The sequence below is a fragment of the Papio anubis genome, chromosome 16, assembly GCF_008728515.1.
Source record: "Papio anubis isolate 15944 chromosome 16, Panubis1.0, whole genome shotgun sequence".
In the NCBI taxonomy this organism is placed as follows: domain Eukaryota; kingdom Metazoa; phylum Chordata; class Mammalia; order Primates; family Cercopithecidae; genus Papio; species Papio anubis.
Window position 1 is genome coordinate 68,887,777 of NC_044991.1, and position 27,916 is coordinate 68,915,692.

The 27,916-nt window shown below is 42.7% G+C and overlaps 1 long non-coding RNA gene across 1 annotated transcript; it reads right to left on the reverse strand.

Annotated features, from left to right (window-relative positions):
- On the reverse strand, positions 1-25,245 carry LOC108580609. Its single transcript, XR_001891857.3, has 3 exons — positions 24,643-25,245; positions 21,201-21,255; positions 1-67 (listed from the first exon to the last, which is right to left on the reverse strand). It is a non-coding gene; the product is annotated as an uncharacterized LOC108580609 (long non-coding RNA).
- Between the last annotated feature and the right edge of the window lie 2,671 nt (positions 25,246-27,916).

Sequence of the window (27,916 nt, forward strand, 5' to 3'; positions counted from 1 at the left end):
AAAGATTTCTGGATGCAGCAACAAAATGCTCCCATTGGTCAAAACTTAGTCACATGAACACATCTAGCTGCAAAGAAAAATGGGAAATGTAGTCTTTATTCTGTGTGGCTATGATCCCACCCAGAAATTTCATGATGCTTCGCACGCATGCATTCTTGTAGACAACTTTAGAATCAGTCTTTCAAGTTCCAAAAATAATCCCAAGGGGAGTTTGACTGCAACTGTATTAAATCCATAAAGTGATTCGGGGAAAGCTAACATATTTATACCATGTAATGTGGTATACCTCTCCAACTTTTTCTCTTGTTTGGAATATTTTAGAATTTTCTTTTCTTCTTTTTTTGTTTTGTTTTGTTTTGTTTTTGAGACAGAGCCTCACTCTGTCACCCAGGCTAGAGTACAGTGGCGCAATCCTGGCTCACTGCAAGCTCCGCCTCCCGGGTTCAAGCCATTCTCCTGCCACAGCCTCCGGAGTAGCTGGGACTACAGGCGCCCGCCACCACGCCCGGCTAATTTTTTGTATTTTTTAGTACAGACGGGGTTTCACCGTGTTAACCAGGATGGTCTTGATCTCCTGACCTCGAGATCCACCGGCCTCGGCCTCCCAAAGTGCTGGGATTACAAGCGTGAACCACCGCGCCCAGCCAGAATTTTTTTCATGTATATTTTCTTTATTTCTGGTCATAGTTACACACAGTTATTTACAGTTATTGTTGCAATTATGAATGGAAGTTCTTTTCAGTACAATTTACTAAGTGGCTATTGTTGGAATATAAGAAAGTCATAGATTTATATTTCTTGTATTGAACCAATTTATTGATCTCTCTCATTAATTTCAGTAATATTTTCTGTTGGGCTTCATGGATTTTCTAAGAAGAAAAGACTATAGTCTGAAAATACAAATAACTTGCTGTTTCTTTTAATATGTATTCCCTTTGTTTTTTTTCTTACCTAATGGCACTGTTCTGAGACTCTAGAAACATTTTGATTAATGGCAATAATAGTGAGCATCCCATTTAATAGAAACGCCTCCAGTGTTTAATGTTTTACCATTAAGTTTGCTGCTTCTGGCATATGATTTTAAAAAGTGTCCCTGGGCCTTCTGTTCTTTGCTTAGTAAAGTGTTCATCATCATTTTTGTCATCACTGTCATTATTATCATCATCTGAAATGGAGGTTATACTCTAATTAATGCATTTGGGCATATATTGAGATGATCATATGGTTTTTTTCCTTTCACTATCTGATGTATTACAGGATGCTTAGTTCAACAAAAATTTCTTAATGTTGAACCAATCATTCTTCCTGAAATAAACACTACTTGGTCACGGTACATAATTCTTTTAATATACTGCTGGGTATGACTTACTAATATTTTATTTAAGACTTTCATACCAGCAAGTGCTTGGTTGGATTTTTGCATTATAAAATGAAATTGGATCTTTTTTGTTGCTAGTTTAAATATCTAGTTTAAACAACATAGAAATGGTATTTTTAATAAGATTTCCTAGAACCTACTCATAAAACCATCTGGGGCAGAATTACCTAGGGGTATAGATTATTTACCTTTTCAGTTTTATCAATAGATTTTAGTATATAGGTTCCTTTTGTTTTGTTTTAGTTTTTAGAGGTATGTAGTTGCTCTGTTACTCAGGCTAGAGTGCAGGGGCACTATGATAGCTCACTGTAGCCTCAAACTCTTGGGCTCAAGGGATCTTCCTGGCTCAGCCTCCCAAGCAGCTAGGACTGCAGGTGCTTGCCATTATGCCCGGCTAATTTTTTAAAACATGTTTTGTAGAGACAGGGTCTCTTAGTGTTACCCAGGCTGGTCTTGAACTCCTGGCTTCAAGAGATCCTGCCACCTCAGCCTCCCAAAGAGCTGGGATTACAGGCAGGAGCCACTGCATCTAGCCTATATAGGTTCCTTAGAATCAGTTTTAGGAGCTTATATTTTTATGGAATACCATTCATTTTAGGTAAATGTTCAGGTATATTAACATCAATTTTAACATAAAATTTTCAAATAACTTAATTCTTCTTAATATGTGGAGATAAAGACCCTACTCCTTATCCCTGGCATTGTGTTACTTGTGATTTAATTCTTAATTTTTTGCTTATGCTTAACAGTAGTTTTTCCTTTTCTTCTTTTTAGTCTTTTTAAAGAACAAGCTTAGTTTTATTTATCGTCTGCTTATTTTGACATTTTAGCTTTTATCTTTAATAATTCCTTTCTCCTAAAATGTCGATGGTCTACCCTCATACTTATTGATAGCTCTGCTAAGAGAATTCTAGTTCAAAATTATTTTACAAAGAAATAAAAAAGTCATTGCTCTATTATAATAAGAAACGAGATAAAATTGTTCGTATTAGCAATGTGTTACATACCCAGCGCTGTCAAGTGTGTGAGTAAAAGCCACTTTCAGACACCACTGCTGAGAATGCATGTTGGTACAACCATCTGGCAGGCAATTTGACAATATGTATGGAAACTTTAAATGGGTATACGTTTGAACAAAGAATTGTACTTCTAGCAATTTACACTTAGGAAATTAACTAGATCAGTAAGCAGAGATGTATTTACAAGGATATCCTTTAGAGTATTATTTCTAGTGGTTAAAATTGGGAGATTGATTGAATAAATGATGGTATAGCCATATAATAAAATACTACACAGTCATGAAAAAGAAAGTGATAGGTGATGTTTTAAGTTGATATCAAACAGCTGGTTAAACCTCACAGGATATATGATTCCACTTATGGAATTATATTACATACCATCTGGAAGGTTGTACATCAAAGTGTGAAGTGTGGCTATTTCTGGAGACAGGCAGTAGATCTTTAACATTCACCATTTTGTGTCATTCTTTCAATAAATATGCCTTATCAGAAAAAAATAATTTTGAGGAAAGAATTCCCAGCTGTTTACATATTCTGGATTATATACCATAAGGATTTGTTACATGCTATGCTGGGTAGCAGAAGTGATGAGGAAAGGGAGGGTTAGTAGGGTTCTGCACTTGGATGGTGAAGAGGAGGTAATGTTTCTGCCTAGAGAATATGGAGGATTGATGAAAGTTTCTTTCCCCCATACCCCCAACCAGGTAGTAGACACTTCAAGAGATAGGGGAAGAGTCCCCTGAAAACCCGACAAGGGCTGGGCGCGGTGGCTCACGCCTATAAACCCAGCACTTCGGGAGGCAGAGGCAGGCGGATCACGAGGTCAGGAGTTGGAGACCAGCCTGGCCTACATGGCAAAACCCCCTCTCTACTAAAAATACAAAACTTAGCCGGGCATGGTGGCACACGCCTGTAGTCCCAGCTACTCAGGAGGCTGAGGCAGGAGAATCTCCTGAACCTGGGAGGCAGACGTTGCAGTGAGCCGAAATCGTGCACTGTACTCCAGCCTGAGCGACAGAGTGAAACTGTGTCTCAAACAAAACAAAACAAACCATAAAAAAACAAAAAAAAGTCAGCAAGGAGGCAGGGCTCTTACTGTGCAATTTTCTCCTCCCCCCCCAAATCCCACCTGTAGTACAACTGCTTAAAAGCCATTATTATACCATATTATGATTATCTGATTGACGTGCTTATATCCTACATTAGATTATGAACTTCCAAGTGTAAGTAAATGTTCTGGGAGAACTTTGAGGACCTAAAAACACCCCTTAACACTTGTCTTACAGCTAAAAATTGTGATTATTGAGCAAGTTACACCAAGATCTGTGAGCATATATTGCAGCAAGTGAAAAATATAATGCTTGGTGTTTCCATGTTGCCATTGGATAATAAAGAGGGGCCAGTCCATTGAACCTATCTTAAATGAGGTAAAAGAATATGGGTGGGCACCATGGCCCACAAATTCTACCCTAGGGAGGAATAAAAGAGGCCCAGATGCCTCCTTTCTTTGAAGCAGTGAAGTGTTCTAAAAATTACAGGACACCTGAAGCTGTTTAGATATTTAAAAAAAGGAGAAGTCTCAACCAACAGAAACTGAAGGCAGTGTTGGTGAGTGTCGAACATTGTTTGGTACTGTCTGGATAAAGAATAAATGCGTGGTGGAATGATCTTTGATCACATTCTGCCTCATAGTACTCAAAAACTTCCATTTTATTTTTGATTTAAAAAATACCAAATACCGAAATTGAGCCCATAAAAAGGAGGGAGTCACACACGATTTTGGAAAGGCTCTAAATCGCCAAGGTGTGGTCCAGGGGCATTACTAGGCTTGGCACACGTGTTGATGAACAAATTGATAGATAAATTAATATTTAAGTGTGCAGAAAGGGGATTAGGTCCTTAAGAAACCACATGATCTGCAGAGATATTCAGAATGTGAATGTCTTCAGGGTCCCTGGAAAAACACATGACCCCGTTTTAAATCTGAAATTGTATGACCTTAAAGAAGTCCAGTTACATGCATGACATTGCTGTAAAAACCATTTTTCCAAATATACCTACAATAAGCCTTAAAACTGTCTATAGCCTTTGACTTAAAAATGTCATATCTAGGGAGTACAGCAGCCTGCAGGAATTAATCAGATATGTAGATAGACATCTAAAGCAATGTTCATTACATGGTTATTTATAATAGCAGAAAACAGTGAATGTGTTAGTACAAACTGCATTGAGACATGTGAGCTTCTGTGGGCAGTGTCAGATTTGCTGTGTCATCTGTCTTCAGAGACATAGACCAATTTAATTAACGAGGCCAGGACTGGGAGAAGGGATAGGCAGAGGGAAAGGAAGATGTGATGAGAGACGGAGGAAGGAAGGGACAAGGGGAGAGGCAGGAATGGAATCAGGGAGAGACAGAGAAAGAAACAAAAACAGAGACAGGGACAGAGACTGTTGCGTGATATGTGGTGAATCAATGTCTGTGGAATAAAGATTCAAAAGGGAGAATGAGTCAGATACAAGAGTGGATTCGGAGGCAGGTCCCCCGCTCCCTGTTTTCATTAGAACTCACTGGCCCTGGAGCACCCACCGTTAGGACCCAGGCCACATGGAGTGGGCAGCTGGCAGCAGGGCTGAGGAGTGGGAGGGCAGGCAGGAGCAGGGCTATTGGCACAGCTGCTGAGTCCCAGGTGGTTGGGGAGAGAAGAGGAAGTCCCAGGGCTGTGCTGGCTCTGTTATGGGCTGGAGGAGCAGGGAAGGGGCTCAGGTCATAGGTAGGGGGAAGGATGCTGTGTTCTAAGCCCCGCATTATGGCATTATGGGTGTGGAATTCACTGCCTTAGCTTATCCTTTCTAATTGCATCACCCACCTTCCATTAACTCCTGTGTTTGCTGCAGGATCCTGTTAACAGATAATCATTAGGAAATCCTGTTTTAGGGTTATAGATGCCTTTGGATAGTTTCTTAGGATGATTTTATAACTTACCCTTCAATAATTATTTCAAGTTGATTATTTGCATGCATAATCCAGATCTCAGGGGATGTATTTTATTCCTTTCAACCTCTTGGTGGGTTGGTGTGTGACAGGGGGTGGGAGTGGGTGGGTGTGGCATGCTCATGGTGGATAATGTCCTTCGGTGGCTCAGAGTTTCTGCTGCGACGAACTGAGTTCAGTTGGAGGATTGCTTTGCTTTTCCATCCCGCTCTTCTGTTCTGCACTGCAGCATCCCAAGCAGCCTTTTCATTGGATACCCTTGCCCCAAACCTCACACCCACACAGTCTGCGTGAGCAGCAGCCTTGCTGAAGGCTCGGTACAACAGACAGCTTTCACACCCTGCCCAGCCCTTCTCCACCACACACTCCCAGCTCCCTCCTCTCCTTACCACTCCAGGTTCCCTTCAGAGGCCCAGTTCTCTGCCTTGAATTTAAAGAAATAATTGAAGTCTCCACCCTTTCCTCACCTCAGAGTCTACCTTGTTACACCCACAGCATCCTTAACGTGCCTAATAAACAAAGGGCTACTGGTTTTTCAATTTTTTAGTAGCAACGAACCAGCAAGGACTCTGAAATAGGAGACTGTCTTAGGTTGAGTTTTTGGAAGCAGACTCTGAGAAGAGGATTCCTATAAAAATTATTTATTTAAGAAGTGTTCCTAGAAAAAACCGGTTGGGAGTGGGCGGGAAAGAGGGACCAGGAGAGAAAGAAGGCCAGGCAAAGGAACGGCAGCAGGCAGAGTCCGGGGAAGGCTGCTTTGGCTCAGTCTCTCCTGGGAACTCAGGAGACACCTTCCAATTTCCCCCACCAGGAAGCAAGAGCCGGAGGATTGTATTCCCATGTTTGTCAGTCACTTGTTAAGGCCTGTCCCAGGGGGATGTTAATTCCCAGGCTCTCCACCAAGAGATGCAGGTGCAGGCTGTTGGGAGTGAAGGTGCATGGGGAGCTGGTGGATACAGTAAATGGTCCAGGGATCTGAGGGGCTACGGGCAAGGCACCAATAGTGTCTGCTGTGAGTCTTTCCTTCTTCCCTCCCTTACTCAACTTCATGAGTGGAAAGGCAGTTGTGTGAACAATTTCCTCATTGATGTGAGTTCTGCCACTCTGTAGAAAACAGAAGCAGCTTGGTCAGGTGAGGTGGCGCACATCTGTAATCCCAGCACTTTGTGGGGCTGAGGTGGGAGGATTGCTTGAGGCCAGGAGTTCAAGACAAGCCTGAGCAACATAGGGAGACCCCATCTCTACAAAAAGTAAAAAAATAAAAATAAATTATCCTAGTGTGGTGCTGAGCACCCGTGGTCCTAGCTACTTGGGAGGCTGTGGCAGGAGGGTTGCTTAAGTCCAGGAGGTGGAGGCTGCATTGAGCTACGATAGTGCTACTGCACTCCAGCCTGGACAACAGAGAGAGACCTGTCTCTAAAAACAAACAAACAAACAAACAAACAAACAAAAGCAACAGCTATCCTGGAGCTAGCTTGCTTACTCAGGAGGACAAAAGCAACTCCTCCAGGCCCTCCTCCCATTTTCTGACTCCTGTCTGGCATGACTTAGCTCTCAGGATGACTGCAGCTTCCAGATTGCTCAGCATCAGAAGAAAAGGGTGAGCATTCACATCAAATCAGGGGTCTGTTCCTCAGAAATTCCACGTGGAGTTGCTCAGCTCCCCTTCTAGATGGGGGCTTCTCTGGTTATCTCCGAGAAAATGCCCCAACCCCAGGTCACAGAGCCCTGGGCGCATAGGAGCTACTATATTGTCCTCCTTCAGAACCTGCCCCATCTTCCCCGAGTTTGCCAGATGCAAGGGGGTAGCTTATCCTGTTTGAGACACAGCTGTCCTGTTTGGGGCTCTCTGCCCACACTGGAAGCAAGGTATCCGGTGTAGTCGTTAATCAAGTCCTGCCCTTTTGGGGATCCCTCTGACTGGAGACGAGAAATCTGCTGTTTTCCTCCTTCAGGAACTCAACCTCAGGTGCTGGAGTCATGTCCACCTTGACTCCAAGAGTCCGAGCTGGGGCTGCTATTGTAAACTCTGCTACCCTGGGCTATTTCTCAATAGCACTCAAGATTGCCTCCCTCTCCTTCTTCCCCAGCATTAACTCCAGTAATGAGGGAATGTGGGAGAGGTTTATCCAGATCTTGGCAATCAATGCTTTTCCAATAGACTTTTGCTTGCTCTAACTGAGCTGGATTCTCTTTCCCCAGTTCAACAGCACCTTCTTAGCTGCTTTTTGTGAAAGTGTCACTGGTCTGAACAAACACGCAGAGAATTCCTCTTGACTTGCCACATAACTGAATACTGACTGTGTCAGGCAGTCGGCCAGCGGTATGGAGGCTCCTGAAAACCAGAGGCTGCTGCAGACATAGAGCGAGGCCCACAGACTGCCTGCAGTTTCTTAGGCTTCTCCCCTCAGGTACTTGCCCACCTTCTAACATCTCTGCATCATGGGTAGTGACATGGAAAACATATGCCTTTGTATCTTCTTCCTTCTCAAAGCCTCAAAATGACAGTGGAGAAATGACAACAAATAAAACCATAAACGTATAAGGACAAAGACTTTCAGAGAGGATATAGAAATAGATCATGAATGTCAAGAAAATTTTGGAAGGTGATCAATTAAGTCCGTGGTAATTTACTTAGAAGAGCAGAGAAAGTTGAAATTTAAACCTAAAAAGAGGGGTGGTACCCAGTGAAAAGAAGTTGGTAGATTTCTTACTGCAGGACCCCTATTGGAATACCCCTGAAGATAGGGATGAGGGTGATACAGGAGTTAAAAAGGAATTATTTAGGCAGATAGTGAGGGTAAGGAAGTCCTTGGTAAGCTTTTCCTTTTAATGAAAAGCAGCCTCTAAATCATTTTCTTTTCTAACAGAGAGCGGCCGGTAAAATCAAGCTGCAGACGTAGAAAGGCAGGCTAGAAGCTTGCATGGGTGAATGCTGGCAGTTGTGGCAATAGGAAAGGGGCTACTGGAGACTAGGTATGTTCAAAGTGATGACTCCATCTTCCCTTTTCCTTGCCAACCATGTGTGCAGTTGGGAGAAGATAACATGGCCCCAGTCACACAAAGACTCCATTTGCATAAAGAAGATTAGGGTGGGGTGGCCGGCTTCCCCACACGCTATATAAACATCACACTTGGTCCAACCAATCTTTGGGCCCTGTGTAAATCAGACACCGCGTCCTCAAGCCTGTGTGTGAAACCCTGTGCGCTCTGCCGCAGGCCAGAAGTTCCGCTTGGGCGCCTCTCTCTCTTGCAGAAGAGAGAGCCATTTTCCTTTCTCTTTCTTTTGCCTATTAAACCTTCATTTATTTTTTATTTTATTTTATTTTTTTTAAGACGGAGTCTTGCTCTGTCGCCCAGGCTGGAGTGCAGTGGTGTGATCTCGGCTCACTGCAAGCTCCGCCCCCAGGGTTCACGCCATTCTCCTGCCTCAGCCTCCCGAGTAGCTGGGACTACAGGCGCCGCCACCACGCGCAGCTAATTTTTTTTTATTTTTAGTAGAGACGGGTTTTCACTGTGTTAACCAGGATGGTCTCGATCTCCTGAGCTCGTGATTCACCCGCCTTGGCCTCCCAAAGTGCTGGGATTCCAGGCGTGAGCCACCGCGCCCGGCCACTAAACCTTCACTCTTAAACTCACTTCTTGTGTGTGTCCATGTCCTCGATTTCCTTGGCGTGAGGCAATGAACCTCGGGTATTACCCCAGGCAATGACAAAGCTTCAAGGGGTGGGGCTGAAAATGGGGGACACATCTTGGCTATCTGTTCGAGGAGCAAAGAGACTCCCAGATGTCTACCCCATTTCTGCACAAGCCAGGCAACTATCCACTATAGCTGGAGGGGATGGGACATTCAAATGAGGAGATGCTAGTGTTGGAGATGCCAGGTGCAGTTGAGATCAGGGAACTATACTGAAAATGGGCACTAAGTGAACGTCTACCTGTGGATGGCAAACCCTCCAACTCGCTTTCCCTGCTCAGCAGCCAGCATGATGGCAGAGCTTATAGTTTCCAGGAAGAAGAATGGAAGATTCCTCTGGGGATACTGACTAGGCCAAGAGAAAAGACCTACTAACACAGGTTTCCCCAGTGAAACAGCTGGGTCCCCACCGGACTAGCCTACTGTGAAGTCCACTGGCAGATGAGCCTCACCCATACACACAGAACTTGAAATTACCATTTTGGTCCCTTTACTATTATGTCTGAGTAGGTAGATTAGCATCACTTCACATCAGAGGGGAGTTTCTAACATGAAAGACAGAGGCATAAATGAATCAACCACCCAACCAGCCACAGTAGAGGAAAACAGACTACAGAAAGCAAAATAAAATTTCAAGAAAATCCTAAACCTTGTAAGTCTGGTATCTATGAAAACTATGACATAGTAAGCTATACAAAGGAATATATAGCCGGGCGTGGTGGCTCACGCCTGTAATGCCAGCACTTTGGAAGGCCAAGGCGGGCAGATCACCTGAGGTCAGGAGTTTGCGACCAGCCTGACCAACATGGAGAAACCCTGTCTCTACTAAAAATATAAAATTAGCCGGATGTGGTGGTACACGATTGTAATCCTAGCTATTTGGGAGGCTGAGGCAGGAGAATCGCTTGAACCTGGGAGGCAGAGGTTGCAGTGAGCCGAGATTGCACCATTGCACTCTAGCCTGGGCAACAGGAGCAAGACTCTGTCTCTCACACACACAAAAGGGAATATCCAAAGAATAAAAGCTCTTGAAAATTTAAAGTACCATCTGTTGGGTAATATGCTCACTACCTGGGTGATGGGATCTTCTGTAACCCAAACCTCAGCATCATACAATATACCCATGTAACAAACCTGCATATGAAACCCCTGAATCCAAAATAAATGTTGAAAAAAAGGAAAATTCAAAATATGATAGCAGAAATCTTAAAAAATCAACAGATGAATTGGAATATAATTTGAGGAATTCTCTGAGATAGTAGAAGAAAAATAAAAAGAAACAGAAAATGAAAAAAAAGAAAAGGTAAGAAAATTCAAGGCTTAGCCCAGAAGATCTAATAACTAACTTTCACAGAGAAGAGAGAAAATGAGGGAAAGAAATGATCACTAGATTTCTTTATCTGTAGACTAGACAGAATTTTTAAAAGAGGGAATAACCTAATGCCTGTTGCTGGGAAAATAGATAACTAAATTGTGGTATCTTCACACAACAGACTGCTACGCTGCAATGAAAAGGTAATGAACTATAGCCACGTATATAGGTAATTCTTAGGAACAATGTTGAATGAAAGGCAAACCGTGGAAGAGTGCCATCTCTGTGCAATGCCATTTCTATGATGTTCAAAATAAAGCAAAAGTGAATGAGGTGGCCAGGCGCGGTGGCTCACGCCTGTAATCCCAGCACTTTGGGAGGCTGAGGAGGGCAGATCACAAGGTCGGGAGATTGAGATCATTCTGGCTAACACAGTGAAACCCCGTCTCTACTAAAAAAAATACAAAAAAATTAGCTGGGCGTGGCGGCGGGTGCCTGTAGTCCCAGCTACTCCAGAGGCTGAGGCAGGAGAATGCCATGAACCCAGGAGTGAGCCGAGATCGCGCCACTGCACTCCAGCCGGGGGGACAAAGCGAGACTCCGTCTCAAAAAAAAAAAAAAAAAAAAAAAAAAGTGAATGAGGTATAGTTTAGCAATACATACACATTTAATGAAACAATAAAAAGAAGCAACATAATTGGGGAAAAAGTCATGAAAGTGATTATGTAGCTGGTAGGGGATGAGGCATGGCAGGCAAGGGAGAAGATGGAATGAAATCAGAAAAAGTCAGTACACGATGATTCAAGGCATTGGGCATGTTCCATTTCCTAAGTTGGGTGATAGGTTCTTGGGAATTTGTTTTACTACTATGTTTCATAACTTAAATTACCTGTATGTTAAGTGTCTCTCTCTCTCTCTCTCTCTCTCTCTCTCTCTCTCTCGTTCTTGCTCTTGCTCTCTCTCTCTCTCTCTCACACACACACCCCAAATAATATAATAAGATTTCCCTGAATTAAGGATGTGAGTTTTCAGATTAAAATGGCCTAACAGTCCAATGCAATGAAGGAAAAAATACTATTCCAAAGCATATATGAAATTTCAGAGCATCAGAGATAAAGACTATCATAACAGCAGGAAAAATAGTTCACATGAAAAAAACTAAGAATCAGAATCGCATTGGTGTTCTCATTAGCAAGACTGGAAATGGAAGACAACAGCCCATCTAAGATTCTGAAGGAACAAGATTCCTACCTAGAATTCTAGACCCGACAAAGTAACATGAGAGCAGAAGTAAGACACACTCAAGACAAGTTAGACCTCAAAAATTTTATCTTCCACCTACCCTTTCTCAAAAGGAGAGCATGTACTCCACCAAAAAGAGCCAGTAAATAGAGGAAATCATGGAAACCATGGAAACACAGATTCCAATACAGGAAAGAAACAAAAAAGAATACAAAGAGTGTTAGTCCAACGAAGTCCCCCCAAAACTACTGGAAGCAGGCATAGAGCACAAGAGATCTAGGTTGGAGGAAAACAACAAGACGTCTCCAGGAGAAATTTCTCCATGAAAAACATGCACCTGGTCAGTTTCCTAATATTTCAGTGTATTGAGAGGAGACTTACAGTTCTGCATGACAGTTTCAAGAAACTAAGCCCCAAACAAACAAACAAAGCAAGAGAGAAAAGAAAAGAAAAAGGAGGCTATTAAGCCCAAAAGTTGTACAGGAAAGGATATATAAATATATTATGTGGCTCAATAGCATATAATAGTTATGTAATTCTGATAATGTGAAATATTGACTGAAACAGAAGCTATAACTATATGGGAAAATAAAGGCAAGTGGAAGTATGTTTAAAGGAATTTCTAAAGTGAAAAGAATCAACCAAAATACAAGTACAGGCTATATAGCCCTGAACAAAAACTAGATGAGGACAATAGAAGACAGGTAATTACAGCCACTTTCACTCATCAGCATAGACACAAGAGTTCTGAAGAAAATGTTAGCAAGCTGAATACGGCAGAATCAAGCTGGTCTTTAGTAATGCAAAATCGATCCAACTTAAAAATGCTGTATTAATATAAATCATCACAATATAGACTAAAGGAGAAAATCTACATGATTATCTTGATAGGCAAGGAACAAATATTTGATGAAACTTAGCAGTTATTTAAGTTAAAAACAATCTTAGCCAACCAGAAGTAGGCAATTTCTTTAACTTGATGAAAATGCTCTACTAATAATTTACATCAGATAGAATACATAATAATAAAGTTTTAAAGTGATTCACTTTGAAATCAGGAAGATGACAAAGGTGTCCTCTAATACCTTTCTATCCAACATTGTATTTGGAGAGCCTAGTCAGTGAAGACAAGAAAAAGAAATAAAACTGCATCACCCTTAAAAGGACCTTTGTGAGAACATTGGGCCCACTTGGATAATCCAGGAACCTCTCTCCATCTTAAGATCCTTAATTTAGTCACATATACAAAGTCCTTTTTGTCATGTAAAGTACCATAGTCACAGATTTGGGGAATTGGGACACGAGGGGAATTGGGCCATGAACATCTTTAGGGGGCTGTTATTTTGCCTACTGAACATCACTTCCATGCAATTATTCACAGGTTATATGATTGTTTACACAGAGAACATCAAGATAATTGACAAAAAGGCTTTTAGAATCAATAGGAGAGTTTACCAAGTGATTCAATTGTTTTCAAGCGGTTCAGACACAGAGTTAGAAAATACAATTTTTAAAAAGATGTCATTTATAACATCGAGAAAGAAAGGATAAAGTACCTTGCAATAAAGATAACAAAAGATGTTTAAAACTTTTATGAAAAAATTCTAGAAAGTGATGAAAAAATCTTAAATATAACCTATTAAATAAACAGAAAAACATATTATGAATGTGGACATAAAAATGTAATATCATAAAGATGTCAATTCTCCACAGGAATGTATAGATTTTATTGCAGTTCTCTTTTTGATTTATTTTATTATGTTTTTTTTTGGAGACGGGAGTCTCACTCTGTCACCCAGGCTGGAGTGCAGTGGCATGATCTCAGCTCACCACAACCTCCTCCTCCTGGGTTCAAGTCATCTCCTGCCTCAGCCTCCTGAGTAGCTGGGACTACAGCCGCGCCACCACACCCAGCTAATTTTTTGTATTTTAGTAGAGATGGTGTTTCACCATGTTGGCCAGCTGGTCTCGAACTCCTGAGCTCAGGCAATCCACCCGCCTCGGCCTCCCAAAGTGCTAGGATTACAGGCATGAGCCGCCGTGCCCGGCCGATTGTACTGCAGTTCTAATCAAAATTCTAACGTATTTCTTTGGAACTTAAGCTGATTCTAAAATGTAGATAGAAATATATAAGAACAGATAAGACACAATGAGAAGTAGAGAATGGGTGAACTCACCATAGCATACAACAAGACATATTAAGTATGGTAATTAAGGCAGTGTGGGCCTGGCATCATGGCTCACTCCTGTAATCCCAGCACTTTGGGAGGCTGAGGCAGGCGGATCACCTAAGGTCAGAAGTTCAAAACCAGCCTGACCAACATGGAGAAACCCCGTCTCTACTAAAAATACAAAATTAGCCAGGCATGTTGGCACATGCCTGTAATCCCAGCTACTCGGGAGGCTGAGGGAGGAGAATTGCTTGAACCCGGGAGACGGAGATTGTGGTGAACTGAGATCACGCCATTGCACTCCATCCTGGGCAACAAGAGTGAAAGTCTGTCTCAAAAAAAAAAAGAAAAAAAAAAAGTGTGCCATTGAAACAAAGATATATAACTGGACCATCAGCACAGAATACAGAGCCCAGAAACACACCCATAGATTGATATCTGATATATATGACACAGTGACATTGCAGGTAAGTGGAGAAAAGATAGACTTTTCAAAAAGTGATGAGTAATAAGTTATTCATGTAGAAAAAATAAAACAAAATTGGAATTCTCAGACCAAATACAATTCCAAGTGGAATTCAGGAATCTAGTTAGAAAACTTTTAGAATGTGGGAATATATCTACACTCTTGGGTTAGAGTAAAGATTTACTAAAATACAAAAAGCACAACTCATAAGGAAAAAAGTTGATAGTTAACATCAGTGAAATTAAAAACACCTGGGTTCCGAAAACCATCCTTAATGCGGTGAAAAGAGGGCAGGCACGGTGGCTTATGCCTGTAATCCCAGCAGTTTGGGAGGCTAAGGCGAGAGGATTGCTTGAGGCCAGGAGTTCGAGATCAGCCTGAGAAACATAGTGAGACTCCATCTTTACGAAAAAAAAAGAAGAAAGAAATGTCTAACTCCAGATTAGGGGAAAATGTTTGCAATATACATAATTGACAAAGGATTTGAATCCAGAACATATAAATAACTCATAAATCGATAATTTTTTAAAAACCTGGAAAATGGGTAAAAGTCAAACAGGTAAATCTTAGAATAAGAAACCAAAATGGACAATAAATGTATGAAAAGATAATCTCATTAAGAATCAGGGAAGTGCACACTAAACTGCAATAAAGCACCATTTTAAATGCATCAGATTGGGAAAATGGAAAAGTCTGACAATTGCAGATGTTGGTAGCTAGATGAAGCAATGGGAACTCTCATACACTTGCAGAAGTAAGTGTAAATTGGCGCAAGTACTTTGGAGATTCAGTAGGCAATATCTAAAGGTCAAGGTGCTTATGTCCTGCAACTCAGCACTACCACTCCTATCATGTACAAGAGGAGACATTTGCAAGAAAGTTCATTGTAACATTGTTTGTAACAATAAAAAAAAAAAGAGAAGAAAATCACCCAAATGTCCACCAACAGGCGAATGGGTACATACATTGTGGTATATTCATATAATGAGACACTGTACAGCAAAATAAATTAATGAACCACAACTAGATGTGCCACTGTGAATTACTGTCAAAAACATAATGTTAAGTTAGAAAAGCAAGTTTCAGAAAGTATTGTACCATTTTTATAAAACTTAAAAACATGAAAAGTAATATATATTTTACAATATAGACATATATCTATTAGTTAGGCTGGTGCTTTTTTTTTTTTTTTTTTTTTTTTTGAGATAGAGTCTCGCTGTCACCCAGGCTGGAGTACAGTGGTGCGATCTCAGCTCACTGCAAACTGCCACCCGGGTTCAAGCGATTCTCCTGCCTCAACCTCCCGAGTAGCTGGGATTACAGGCATGCACCACCACACCAGGCTAATTTTTGTATTTTTAGTAGAGGCGGGGTTTCACCATGTTTGCCAGGCTGATCTCAAATGCCCGACCTCAGGCGATCCGCCGGCCTCGGCCCCTCAAAGTGTTGGGATTACAGGTGTGAGCCACCGCGCCTGGCCCAAAAACTGCAATTACCTTTGCAGCAACCTAATAGTAAAAGTATAAAAAGATACATAGGAATAACAAACACCAAATTCAGGATATGATTCCCTTTTGGCAGGAGGAAATGAAATCGAGGGGGGTAACACAGAGCTAAAACTTTAGATTTAATGCTTTATTTCTCAAGTTGGATGATGGGTATCATTATTACTTGGACTATTTGTATAATTATTTGTATTATGTGGAATGACATGTGTCACTTAAGTAGCATCATATGCTTATTATTCAGAAACTTGGAAGGAAATGAGGAATTGGGAGTTGGGAAGTGAAAGAAAATACAGGGGATTCCTGTTTTCTTAAACCTGGCCCTCCTAGTTGACCTTTTAAACTATATTATTACCACTCAAAAAAAGTCAATACTGTAAAAATAATGAAACTTTGAGCCAGGGAGTAATACATGATATGCTTCTGGAAGATCTCCATTTTCATGATTTTTTCATTTTTAGTTTTTTTTTTTTTTTTTTTTTTTTTTTTAAGAGACAAGATATCCACCAGGCACAGTGGCTCAATTACTGCCTGTAATTCCAGCAGTTTGGGAGGCCGAGGCGGGTGGATGGCTTGAGCTCAGGAGTTTGAGATCAGCCTGGGCAACATGGCGAAACCCTGTCTCTACAAAAAAAAAAAAAAAATACAAAAATTAGACCAGTGTGGTGGTGTGCACCTGCAATCCCAGTACTTGGGAGGCTGAGGCAGGAGAATCACTTGAACCTGGGAGGCAGAGGTTGCGGTGAGCTGACGTCGCACCACTCCGTCTATCAGTGAGCTATCATAGCTCACTGCAGCCTAAACTCCCGGGGTCAAGAGATCCTCCTGCCTCAGCCTCCTGAGTAGCTGGGACTAGGAGGGTGAGCTGCCATGCCAGGCTAAGATCTCCATTTTTAGATGCTTTATCTCAGTGTATTCAAAATATGGTTCTTGGACAAGTGTGAGTTAGTGATCTGGTGTGCCATGAACTAAATACAGAACTGAGCCTAAGTGTTTGGGAACTTTTACTGCAATTTTAGAGTGATTTTATTTATGCTGAATCAAAAATTTAAAAAATGAAGCTTGTATTTTGTATTCTATAATTTACTATAGTATCATTTTTTTCTGGAAACAAACTCTTATTTCACAAAAGTGTTGTTTGAAACGAATCAAAATGAACAAAAACCCAACTGGTTTTGCACAAGTAGTTTGAGATATATTGCTCTATCTTACTCAATATTGATGTGTATGTGATTCCCTTTTCTATAATGTGAAGTTTTTTTTGTTGTTGTTCTTAGGAGATCTTGTGCTCTACTCCTAAAATATTAATGTCATGTGGGATTCCAGAATTGTTTTGTTTCGTTCCAGATATTTGCCATGCATATGTAAAGATGTGGCCATTCTCTGCATGCTCTTTCCCCAGAGACACATGTAAATAGAGTTGTAATTTCCTGTTGGTAAACAGCAAATATTTAAATTTAGAATCAGGTGGTAAGGCTGATATGTAGAAGGGTAATAAATTGGATTGCCTTCAAAGCGATACCTTTTCCAGTTAACTGTTAACTCACCAGTTTACTGCTTTTCTTTTCTTTCTTTTTTATGCTTCATGAACTTGTGTGACATCTTTGTACAGGAGCCATGTGCTAATCTCTGCACTGTTCCAATTTTAGTGTTTGTGTTGCCAAAGCAAGCACAGCTTTTCTTAATCATATCAAATATTACATGGTATGTGAAAACAGTATAGATCTGGCTTAAGGTATTTCACGGATGACAAATGAACCTCATGTTATAGGAGAATGAAAGATATAAATTAATAAAACATGATCATGATAAGAATAAAACCAAACTAAATCTCCTCTCTAGTGCTTGGCAGCACACTCCCGGAGAGGGTTCAGGCTGTGTGTGGCCCCCAGCAGGTGCTCAGAGATGGCTTAATGGCCTCAGTGACAACAGGAGTGCAGACTGCATGGGATGCTGCCTCTGCAGATGCAGAACAGTAGGGGCCTCTGATGTGCTCGAACATCTGTTTTGGATCTCCATTTCTCCTCAAGAAGAGACTCCTTTTTAAAAATTATTTTTTTGAAGCTGGATTACTTACTGATTTCCAGAGTCCTCTTACACCTGCCACTTCTCAAGGGAATATTTTGGGCATAATCTTTTAATCTTTCTGGAAAGCTAACAAAACATTACCTATGCCAGGCCTTGTACCAGGAACACCCCATTCTTTCCATCATTGTGCTTTTTAAAGGACTTTATCATTTGCTCTCTGGGTTCATTTAACTCTTAACTTACACTGATTTAGCATCTTTGCTATATTTCCTTGCTATTTCTTATTTCATTCATTATAGGTTATGTTACATTTCTGTTTGAGTGTTTACAGTATCTTCTTTCTTACCAATTGTCTTTCCAGAATATTCTCACAATTAATGTTTTGGTTTGTTTTGAGGTAGGAGATCAGCGGGACTTGTTTTCTGAGCACTGGTCAGGACCCTGTCTATCTAAATGGTATGTAGAAAAGAAACTGGCCAAAGCCAGGTGGGACTAGCAATCATAATGCACTTGCATAAGGCACTCCTACCAGTACCGTGACAGTTTACAAATGCCATGACAATGACCTGGAAGTTATATAATTCTGGAAGCTCTCTTCCCCTTTTCCGTAAAGTTTGTGAATAACCCATTCCTTATTTAGCAAATAATTAAGAATGGGTATAAATATAGGTAGCCAGCAACCCACGAGTGCTGCTGTGGACCAATCTGCCTATGGGGTGGCCTGCTGTGTCTATGGAGCAGTCACTTGGCTGTACACTGTTGCTCAAATAAACTTGCTTTCTTTCACTGTCAGCTCACTCTTGAATTCTTTCCTGGGTGAAGCCAAGTACCCTCCTGAGCTGAGCGCCACTTTTTGGATTTGCCTGTATCAGCCTGGTGACCCGGATGGGACAAACAGTGGAAACAAGATGAATGGGACAAAGGGACTCAGTAGAGATCGGAGTTGTGGAGCTATAACACTGTGAAGCTGTAACTCTAGGGCAGTTTGCGCTGTAGGGTTGTGCCTAAAGGACTCTTTTCAGAGCCATCAGCTTTCCTGGCAACTCACAAGACAAGGGAACCTGAGGGAAATCTTCACCCAAACCCCAAATTAAGACAGATTGGCACCATTTGACTTCCACAAACAAAGGTCGGTCTTCCCTTTGTTCCCCCTTAATATTGACCTTTTTGGGTGAACCAGGAAATGGGAACTGAGCCTCTGGCTTGGTAGCTCATTGTCCCCCATCATTTGAGTGTCCCAAATGGCAGCAGGCCTGGCATGTTCTTGTCACCCTTTCTCCTGGACCTTCCTTTTTCTCTTTAGTGTCTAATGACCACCATTTCACTTTTACACTTATTTTGTTGTCATGTTTGTGGTCTTTTCTTTAGACATTTGGGCAATTGTTTCTGTTCAGTGTAAGACAAGACACTTCCCGTGTTTGTTTTTAACCCCTTCTTTTCTAATTTTGAGAGGTCCTCTGTTGTCCTGACTCTGGGATGCCTGACTCTGGAGTCGAAGTCCTAGGCTCAAGTGATCTGCCCGTCCTGGCTTTTCAAAGTGCTAGGATTACAGGTGTGAGCCACTGTACTCAGCCATGTGCCTTTTTCTGTGTCTGATTTGGCTTTATGCAAGGAGAAATTTGGTTGGTTTTCAGAGGATCCAGGGAAGTTTATGGAGAAGTTTGTCCAGTTGATCATGTTCTTTGATTTAAAATGGCATGACTTGCAAATATTATTGTTTACCTGCTGTGCTGTAGAGGAGAAACAAAGGATTCTGGGTACTGCTCATGAATATGCGAATGGAGTGGCAACTGGTAACTAAGTCCATGCCATTTATCATGTGAGGGGGGATGCAGCTCTAGATCTGGTCCCTCAATGGGATTACCAGTGGGGTTCCCAAGACCTTGAACACAGAAATCACATGGTAACTTGTTTAATAGGAGGTATGGAAAAGTGTGTGGTTAAGCCAGTTAATTACGACAAGGTTAGAGAAGTAACTCAGAGGAAGGACAAAAATCTCACTCTATTTCAGGACCGTTTGGTTGAGGCAAGCAGGAAATATGCTAATGTAGACCCAAACTCCCTGGAAGGGTGAGCTCTCCTGGGTATGCATTTTATTACTTAATATGCCCTTAGCATTATGAGGAAGTTACAAAAGGCAGAAACGGGACCTCAAACTCCCACGAGTCAACTCTTGTACATGGCCATTAGGGTTTACAACAACAGGGACAGAGCAAAGGAAGCAGAGAAAACCAAAAGAAAAAGCCAAAAAGCCCAATTGTTAGTGGCTGCCTTAAGCCACCTGCTGCCTCAAGGTTACTCGTCCCAAGGAAGTTTTGCAAGATCGGTGTCTGGGCTGCCCAGACAATAGTGCCCAATTTGCTGGCCCCAATCAGTGTGCCTACCACAAGCAAGAAAGAGGGCCACTGGAAAAGGGACTGCCTCAGACTCCAAGGGGAATCTGGGCCACTCAAACCCGTAATGGCCAAGACAACAGAGAAGTGATGGGACCTGAGGTTCCCCATAGCTCCCACTGGACACCTTACCATCTCCACAGAGGAACCTTGGGTAACTCTTGATGTGGCAGGTAAGAATACTGAGTTCTTATTGGATATGGGAGCAGCCTTCTCAGTTCTGACCCATTTCTCAGGGCCACTGTCTTCCTACTCTTGTACCATACTGGTGGTACAAGGGTACCACCTTGTACAAGGTACATGATTGATAGCCAGCCAAAAATTAGGAGATTCACCCATCCCCTTGGTTGCACTGTAGCGGACCATATGTTTTCCCACAGGTTCTAGCTTATGTCTCAGTGCACTATTCCTTTACTGGGAAGAGACTTACTTTTCCAATTACAAGCCACAGTTCAATTTGGAGAGCCCCACAAAAAGGCAATAGGCCAGGAAGGGGCACTACTTCTAGTTCTAAGTGCTTGACTTACTACAGATAAAGAAGAGACTTTCCTTCCACTGCATATTACTTCTTAAGTAGACTCTTCTGTTTAGGACAAAGAAGTTCCTGATAGAGTTGTTAATGTTTTACCCATGGAAAAAATATCCTTTGAGACTTGAAGCAAAAGGGGGGATACAGCCCCGGATAGAAGTTTCTAAAGTAAGGACTATTACAACCCTGTCAGTCCCCATGTAATACTACCATCCTGCCTGTAAAGAAACCAAGTGAGGAATATGGATTTCTTCAGGATCTGAAGGGAGTTAATGAGGTATTAGTTCCAGTCCATCCAATAGTTCCTAACCCTTATACAATATTGACCTAAGTCTCTGAAGATGCTAATTGATTCATCATATGAGACTTAAAGGATGCTTTCCTTTGTATACCTTTGTGCCCAGACTCCTAGTATATTTTAGCTTTTGAATGGACTGGTCCAGACACTCATGCTACATCTCTGTTTACCTGGAATGTCTTTTCCAAAAGCTTCAGGGTCAGTCCTCATCTCTTTGGGGATGCACTGGCAAAAGAATTAAGGGAACCGCAGTTAATGAATTGATCCCTCCTAAAATATGTGGATGACCTATTAATTTCCAGCCCTACTAGGGACAACTCTGATAAAAATATAATTCAGGTCCTTAATTTCTTGGGAAAATAAAGGTATCAGGTATCCCTCACAAGGCCCAGATTTCTGTGCAAATGGTTAAATACTTGTGATACATGCTCATTCCTGGAACAAGGACAATAGCCCAGGAATGAAAAGAGACCATTCTGGCACTCCAGTGCCATCAGACTAAGAAACAGTTAAGAACCTTTTTGGGAATGGCTGGCTTCTGCCATATCTGGATTCCCTGGTTTGGGGTCTTAGCAAAACCACTCTATGAAGCTCTAAAAGTGAATGATCACGAGCCTTTGAACTGGGATGGAAACTGCCAACAGGCATTCCTAACCTTAAAAGAAAATCTGGGAACGGCCCTTGCTTTGTGACTCCCAAACTTAGAAAAACCTTTCACTCTCTTTGTGGCTGAAAAACAAGGGATGCCTTTGGGTATTCTAACTCAAAGGCTAGGGAATAATCCTAGACCAGGGCTTATTTCTCTAAACAGCTAGATCAGGTGGTGGCCAGATGGCCAGGATGCTTGTGAGCTGTGGCCACCACCACTCTATTGGTAGAAGAAGCCAGGAAGTCGGCTGGTCGCGGTGGCTCACGCCTGTAATCCCAGCACATGGATCATGAGGTCAGGAGATCCAGACCATCCTGGCCAACATGGTGAAACCCCATCTCTACTAAAATACAAAAAAATTAGCTGGTGTGGTGGCATGCGCCAGTAGTCCCAGCTACTCAGGAGGCTGAGGCAGGGGAATTGCTTGAACCCAGGAGGCAGAGGTTGCAGTGAGCCAAGATCGCGCCACTCCACTCCAGCCTGGCAACAGAGCAAGACTCCATCTGAAAAAAAAAAAAAAAAAAAAAAAAGCAAGGAATTCTTCCTTGGGACAAAAATTAGATGTCATTACTTTCCCCTCTCAATCAAGTACACTAGGTCCTAGAGCAAAAGGACATTAATGGCTAACAGGGAGTCAGTTGCTCAAATGTTAGACCCTTCTGCTCAATACCCAAGAGTTTCCCCTTAAAGTATGTCAGGTTTTAAATGCTGCTACCCTGTTGCTGGACTCCAAGTGCCAAGAACAGTGAAAATGGTAGAACAGACCTACTCTAGCAGGCCTGACCTTTAAAGCTAGATAAGTCCCTGCCTAACCCCAATGTTAAGTGGTTTACACACACACACATATATGTATATATGTATATACATATACACACACAAACATATATATATGCACACATACACACACATATATATAGATGTACTTTTTTTCTTTTTTTTAGATGGAGTCTCACTCTGTAGCTCAAGCGGGAGTGCAATGACATGATCTCGGCTCACTGCAACCTCCACTTTCAGGGCTCAAGCGATTTTTGTGCCTTGAATCAGTAAATATATTGATTCTTAAGTCTTTTCCCTATCAGAGGTCCCTAATTAGAATGATTAATTCCACTTTTTTAGCAACAGTTTGAGGAGGTAAGATTTGGCCTCAACTTCTTGTTGGCCTGCCTTCTTTACTCACTCATGAATAAAGCTACTCCCATCAGTAAACCATTTAACATTGGGGTTAGGCAGGGACTTACCTATTCTGGAATAGCAGGGCTATTTCAGACTATAAAAAGGGCCACCAGGGCCTGTGAACTCTGTGCCCGTAACAACTCAGGAAGCCACCCTATACCCCCACCCCTACTCAAACCTGCATTGGGGAAGACTAGCAAATAGGTTTCACCCAGACGCCACCGTATACAGAGGACTAAAGTATTTGCTAGTACTTATAACAATTTCATCAGAGGGATAGAAGCTTTCCCCACAAGGACAGAAAAAGCACTGGAAGTGTCCACATTGTTACTTAAAAAAAATCATCCCAAGTTTTGAATTACCAAAATGTTTGCAAAGTGATAAGAGACCTTCCTTCACAGCTAAAGTGACCCAGTAGGTTTCCTCAGCCTTAGGCATTATCTATCATCTTTACTCCTCCTAGAGGCCTCAATCCTTAGGTAAGGTAGAAAAAGCCAATCATGTTTTAAAAAGGACATTAGCAAAACTGTCAGGAGACCTCAGAGACCTGGGTCTCTCTCCTTCCCATGGCCCTTTTGTGCCTAAGGATGGCTCTGAAGGGAACCTTAAAACTTAGCCCATTTGAAATGGCCTATTGGGGGCCCTTTTTTAACTTCAGACTTCCTGTTTGATGAGGAAACACATAGAGTGCTTACTCATATTAACTTAGACCAGGTTCAAAAGGCCCTTCAAGAATATGGAAATAAGGTATTGCCCTTTTTCACAAAGGAAAAAAAAATAGCTCCCCTGTTCAACCAGGAGACAGAGTCCTATCAAAAATTTGGGAAGAAGGATCCTCCGAGGATCAATTATAACCAAAATGGAAGGTACCCTACCAGGCATTGTTAAGCATCCCCACTGCTGTTAAACTTCAGGGAGTCACTAGCTGGGTACACCTGCCCAGAATTAAACCTGTTTCTCATAAGTCCCCACAGGCACAAGAGGAGGACACTATGCCCACAAAATCAGTAGGAGGCAGTGACAGAGGATGGACCTCCACCCTTCTACAACCCTTTATGATTAAAGAGGAGTATATAATCTCTGAAGGGGTAATGAGGTAAGAGATTAGCAGGGCTTGTTTTCTGAGCACTGGTCATGACCCTGCTGATCAGGACAGGATGTAGCAAAGAAACCAGCCCAAACTAACTAGGACTAGGAGTTATACTACATTTGCACATAGACACTCCCACAAGTGCCATGACACTTTACAAATTCCGTGGCAACAATCCTAAAGTTACTTTATATGGTTCCAGGAGCTCCCTGCCCCTTTTCTAGAAAGTTTGTGAACAACCTGTTCCTTATTAAGCATATAATTAAGAGTGAATATAAAGATAGCTATTCGGCAATCCATGAGTGCCACTCTGCCTATGGGATAGCTCTGCTCTGTCTATGGAGCAGCCATTTTCCTATACACTGTTGCTCAAATAAACTTGCTTTCTTTTACTGTTGGCTCAGTCTTGAATTCTTTCCTGGGTGAAGCCAAGAACCCGCCCAAGCTGAGCCCCTACTTTTGGGTTTGCCTGCATCAATTCTACATTTCATTCTTATGCCATTCTAGTACAAACATGAAGTGTAGGGGTGAGGTGGCAGGCAATAAAGATAGTCCTTCCAAAGCCTTGTATTTCCACCAGGACTCTTGGCAACAAATCCCTTCCCTCTATTGGTTAGCCTCCTTCCCCACAGTGCTGTAACCAGCTGGTTGAATTTAGGGCTTAGCTGAAGTCTGAAACCTTGATTTTAGTGGCACCAACCTGTGGGATTAGGCGATGTATTCCCCCGCTCCAGTTGCACCCAGTAGACCCAAATTAGGCAACTGTATTAATCCAGGGTTTGAGGTTGTTACAGAAGGAAATAAGGCAGGAGAGGATTCTTAGGATCTAGGTTGGCTAGGACAAGAAATGAAACTAGAAGACTGATAGAATGCAGAAGGGTCACAGGACTTAAGTTTCTGAGGGACAGTCGTGGGTGAGCACAAGGAGTGTGAACAGGTAGTGGAAAAGGTCCTCAAAGATGAGGTAATCAAATGACTTGATTAATGGTTTATTCCCTAAAGCTCTGAAGCACATGGAGTGGCTCATTTTGGCTGCCGCAGAAACCATGGGTAAGAGAACACGGTGAGGTCCTACAGAGCCTACCACTCCAAGACAGGGAGAGCCACAAGTTTCAGTGTATGCAAATATGAGGTCAGCGCAAAGGAACAGGGAAGACGCAGGGACTGCGTAGACTTTTGGAGGCCAGTCCAGAAGTCGAGCCCAGGCGATGGCAGGAGCTACTCCCGACCTGAGCACGTCTCCTAACAGCAGCTCAGGCAAAGGCTACGTCCCGGAACAGTTGGCTGCCCAGGTCACGTGACGCGCCCCGAGCGCGGCTCTATCCGGTTGCAAGAGCGCTCTGTCGCCTGCCTCGGACTCTGTTTCCCACAAGCCTTCCTGGAAACTGCATTTCGCAGAGGGCGCCTACTTCCTCCTGGCTCATTAGATGGGATCCGTGCCGTTGGCCGGACGTTTTTTGGAAGCTTCACAGGCTGACGGGGAAGGGCGAAACCTGCTCGATTAAAACAACACGCATCTAACGGCCCGGCCGCTCCCTTTGTGAGGAGACCCACGCCGGCCTCGGGGTCCCCTGGGCAATGTAGTAACGTGAAGGTCTCCGAGTGCCGCTAGCACTCCCCGGGGGTCCCGAGTGGGACTGCAAACAGCGCGAAAGAGGCGGGGCTGCGGGGATCTTCCACATCAGCTCCTCCCTCCCGCCAGGGGGTGCTGAGCATGAACATTTTCCCATCTCTACGTCTTGGTTATCCCTCAGCGGAGATTTTCCTTCTACTCTGTAGTTTTCCGCATCCCTCAAGCTGATATTTCGATTAAACAAATTTTAGAATTCTGAGAAATGGCGAAATTATGTAAAAGAAACAAATGATATTGGCCCTAAATTACTCTCCAGCCCCTGCTGCTCATCGGACGCTTTATGAGGTTACAAAGAACCATGGCGCTGCGCATATGGGGGATCCATTTTACCCACTGTACTTAGATCAAGCTGTGACTTCCGCCCTCATGGAGCGCCTGGTGCTATTCCGGGTGTGCTCATTTGGGCCCTCAGATCCCGTGGCCCCATCCTTATCACTGTATTTTGTGCGTTTGAGGACATTCGCTCAGCCAAGCTGCAAGGGTGTCGTTCTCATTTTACGAGGGGAATAGGGAGGGCGTGGTGGATAAGAGGTGGTTGACCTGCCCAGGCTATACAGCTAGAAGTGCAGTTAGAACTCGGTACAGGCCGAACTGATTCTGATACTTGTCTCAAACTGTCACTAGTGAAGGGTGTTCAGGTTCTTGGTGTCTTGAACAAATAATTGGACAAAAGGCCACAAAGCAAGGAAAGAATGAAGCAACAAAAGCAGAGATTTATTGAAAACGAAAGTACATTTCACAGGGTGGGAGCCGGCTAAGCATAGGGGCTCAAGAGCACTGTTACAGAATTTTCTGGGGTTTAAATACCCTCTAGAGGTTTTCATTGGTTACTTGGTGTATGCCCTATGTAAATGAAGAGGCTAAAAGTTACAAAGGCATTTACCAGAGTATATTTCAGCGGGGCCTGGTGGCTCACACCTGTAATCCCAGCACTTTGGGAGGCCAAGGCGGGCGGATCACCTGAGGTCAAGAGTTCGAGACCAGCCTGGTCAGTACGGTGAAACGCCGTCTCTACTAAAAAAAAAAAAAAATTAGCTGGGCGTGGTGGCATGAGCCTGTAATCCGCTGGTGGCTGAGGCAGGAGAATCGCTTGAATCGGAGAGGCGGAGGTTGCAGTGAGCGAAGAACACGCCATTCCACTCCAGCCTGGGCGACAGAGCAAAACTCAATAAATAAATAAATAAATATAAAGAGGGAAAGAAAGGATATTTCTTATCATAGCTGAAGTGTTTCGTTTGATGTAATTCTAGCAAGTCCTTAAGTTCTCTGCCTCCAGACCGTATTCTGCCTCAAGACCTATCCTGTTTACTTTGTGTAGCATTAGTTTCTTTTTCCTAGGTTTGCTGCTACTTACTTGGTTAAGCCATGATCATCTTGGCTGTACTCACTGTCTCATAAATGCAGTGTTTATTGAGTGTTAGCACCGTGCCAGGCATTGTGTTGGGTGCTGGGGACATGGTGATGAACAGGGGCAGACATGACCTCACATTCATGGTGTTTACAGCCTAATGGGGAAGACAGCTATCGATCACATAATACAAATAAGAATAAAATTTCAAATTGCGATGAATAGAACACTCCCACCCCCAGGATGCTACAAGAGAGAATAATGGAGGAAAATTGATACATTAGATTGATTAGGGAAAGAAAGAAATGTTTGGTCTGAAATGCTTGACACGAAGACCAAGAAGAAGGAAGCTGTGTAACATCCAAGAGAAGAGTAGTCCAGGCAGAGGGCACAGCAAGTGCAAAGGCTGTGAGCGGGAAAGAGCTTGGTATTTTGTAATTCGAGGAACTCAGAGAAGTCCCTTGTGATTGGAACACAGTGAAGTAGGGGAGAGTGGAACAAATTGAGACTGGTTTTCCTTTCACCAGTCTTGCCTCTTCTTTTTTCTTTTTTTGAGACGGAGTTTCACTCTTGTTGCCCAGGCTGGAGTGTAGTGGCACAATCTTGGCTTACCGCAATCTCCACCTCCCAGGTTCAAGCGATTCTCCTGCCTTAGCCTCCTGAATAGCTGGGATTACAGGCATGTGCCACCACTCCCGGCTAATTTTGTATTTTTAGTAGAGACAGGGTTTTTCCATGTTGGTCAGGCTGGTCTCGAACTCTTGACCTCAGGTGATCTGCCTGCATGGGCCTCCCACAGTGCTGGGATTACAGGTGTGAGCCACTGCACCTGGCCCAGTCTTGCCTCTTCTAAATCGTATCCATACTGGCAGTATAGGAATATTTTCAGTACTCAAATATGATGGCTTGACTTTCCTTTAGAGGCTTTGTGTCCCCTACACGTTTTAGCTCGAACTCCTCAGCACAGTGCTCAGAGACCTTTGTAATTGGATT